The sequence below is a fragment of the Octopus bimaculoides genome, chromosome 6, assembly GCF_001194135.2.
Source record: "Octopus bimaculoides isolate UCB-OBI-ISO-001 chromosome 6, ASM119413v2, whole genome shotgun sequence".
Classification (NCBI taxonomy): Eukaryota; Metazoa; Mollusca; class Cephalopoda; order Octopoda; family Octopodidae; genus Octopus; species Octopus bimaculoides.
This window is the reverse complement of record NC_068986.1, coordinates 28,509,209-28,512,277: the sequence shown is the minus strand read 5'-3', so window position 1 is coordinate 28,512,277 and position 3,069 is coordinate 28,509,209. Positions and strand designations below refer to the sequence as shown.

The following is a 3,069-nucleotide window of genomic DNA, read 5'->3' as shown; positions in this document are numbered from 1 at the left end:
ATGAACCGGATAAACATGAAGTCAAATCTCTATAATCGCAAAAAGATATGTCTTTTATCTATCTTTTAATCAGGAGGGAAGCTTGTGCTCGTGGCACTTGACAGGGCATTCAAGACTGGTGTAAGGAAGGAAGATACCTTCAAATTGGTGACCTGGCTCAAATTGTTAACCCTTTGAATGCGAAAGCGGATATATCTTCTCAAAATTTTAGTACCATTAACATTGAAAAACAAAAGAGAAAACCTCTCCTTCTGCTACAAGAAGAAGAGACAACCCCATTGACACTTATTACAAAAGACAATTTTTCGGATTTTCTTGTTCAAATATTTAATCCAATATCACGTGACAGAGCAAGAATGAAATACTTTTAGTCATGGATATACAAACCACACCTACAGGAGATACTGAAAATACATTACAGAAGACAATATCATTTCTATGTTCTTTTGTTTGCTTTTGTGTGGATAATTAAAATCATTAAAGTAATGACCATGAAATTTAATTAAGCAGTCGAAGGTTAAAACAGAGTGAACTCCACCGCTGAAGCTACTGAAGCCGCCAGGTAGTAATCTTAAACCACAAGAAGAATTTGGGGGAATTTGAATTTAAGACACAGTACCGGAACAAATATAGCAATCATCCGATATTGTTACATTTACGCCAATCCACGCCGAGGATTGGTGCTTATTTTTAAAGATACCGAACGGGTGAAAAACAAATTTGATTTCGGCAGATTTGAACTCAGAACGCAGAGGTCAGAGTAAATAACACGAAGCATTTCATCCGATGCTCTAACGACTCCGCCAATTATCCGTGTAAGTAGAGACCGTTTCTTTAACCGCTTACAATTACTGTATTGATTTCTCACGTTGGAAACAAGGTTACTAATTAGCCATGCAGGGATAGATGATCGATCGCTTGACTGAATCCCTAGTACATAAACAATCTCTTCTTCCCCATATTCCACCTTCTCATCATCACCATCATCATATTCATCATATTCTTCAGCCTTATCATCGTCATCCTCGCCATCATCACCATCGTCGCCATCATTGTCGTAATCGTTGTCGTTGTCATCTTCGTCATTTTATTGTCGTCATCTCCGTCGTCGTTGCCGTCGTCGTCATCGTCATTTTCATTGTCATTGTCGTCGTCAGCACCATCATTGTTATCATCTTCATCGTCGTCGTCGTTGTCATTATCACCAGCAGCACGACTACCACCACCACCATCATCATCCTGAACGGCGTCGTCGTCGTCATCGCCACCATCATCCTTGGTATCATTAGCATCATCATCGTCATCATCATCATCATCATCATCATCATCATCATCATCATCACCATCAACATCATCATCATAATCATCTGATCTTGTCTCATAAAGCTGAATACCATGCGTCATTATCGCAGTCTTTTACAATTTTTCATCTTCATTGTATTTAAAGTGTGTCTACATCTCGATATCATCCTTCCGTGTAATTTCTTGGTTTACCTCTTCCTGCTTTCTCAATAGTTTTGCATTCCATTAACAGTTTCAGTAACTAACATCTTTCTAATCAAGTGTTCAAAATATTTAAGTTGTCCCTCTTTGATGGCTTCCAATGAGATTCTCTTAGCTTATACGATTCATAGTAATTTGTCGTTGGTTTTGTATCCGATTTTCACAAAAATGTATTCGCTAATAGATAATTTATAGATCCGGTTGAAACGGAACCTTAAACACAAAGAAACTAATAGTATGAGTTATTCATTTTAACATTTCAGCGTTCTGTCGCTTAACACATGAAATTTTGTAGGCAAATGAAGGCGACAAACTGGCAAAATCGTTAACTCATCGCACATTTCGGCCATCTTTATGCTCCGAGTTCAAATTCCACCGAGACCGACTTTGCCTTTCATCCTTTTCCGGGTCGATAAAATAAGTATCAGTTGAACTTTGGATCGATATTATTAACTCATTCCATTCCACTAGAATTGTTGACCCTTTGCCAAAATTTCAAACTATTATATAGGTAAAGGAACGCAGTGGCCTGGCAGATTCGTTAAAACATTGAAAAAAAAAACAGCCTGTAGTGTTTGTTTCTGGCTCTTTATATCCTGAGTTCAAATCCTACCTAGGTCAATTTAGCCTTTCATCCTTTTGGGGTGTTGAAGTAAAATATAGCAGTCAAATACTAGCGTCGGTGGAATGGACTAAGCAATTCCTATTGAAATTACTGGCCTTGTTTTATATGCACAAGATCAAATTGTCCAATATTAGTTCCAAATTTTGGCACAAGGCTGGCAACTCCGGAGGAGGGGGCAAGTCGATTACATCGACTCCAGTAATCAACTGGTGCCTATGTCATCTATCCCGAAGGGATGAAAGACAAAGTCGACCTCAGCGGAATTTGAACTCAGAACATAAAGACAGACGATATACCTCTAAGCATTTTGCCCAGCGTGCTAACGGCTCTGCCAGCTCGCCGCCTGGCCACTATTATATAGCTGCAAGGCTACGAATGCTAGAAGGTGGTTTTCATGAATTATTTTCATGAATTATTTTAACATGCCACAGCTCTTTTATATCGATCCACTAATGGATGAAAAGCAAAGTCGATCTTGGTGGGATATCAAATCAGAACATAAAGAAACCTAGCTTTACATCATAATATATTTTGTCTGAGGCTACATTGACATAGCTATTAACTACTTTATTTATCTATAAAACTGTCTCACTAAACAAAAAAAAATCTATTCTATAAGAATTCCATTCGGAAAATGCTAGTATGTTTTTAATGTCAGCATCTTTTCCTTTGCCTCTACTTCTGTCTACATCTCACTCGATCCAGCCTTGTCTCGTCCCTTTGTCTTCCTTTTGAAACTGTTGAAAACATCCGGCTGGTCTCTGCCACCACTACGAAGGATGCGAGATGTTTTGGCACAGCCGTTTTGGCACAGTCATTTTGGCACGGCCGTTTTGGCACCGCCTATTTGGCGTCATTAATTCGACGCTAATTTATTTATATCAGCCTTTGAATGTTCTTCCTTCCTTTTCACCCCTCCCCTCTCTCTCTCTCTCTCTCTC

At 38.9% G+C, this 3,069-nt stretch overlaps 1 long non-coding RNA gene across 1 annotated transcript in view; it reads left to right on the top strand.

Moving 5' to 3' along the window:
• The window catches only part of LOC128248116 (uncharacterized), a 96,209-nt gene that overhangs the window by 32,251 nt on the left and 60,889 nt on the right, over nucleotides 1-3,069 (top strand). The window lies entirely within an intron of this gene.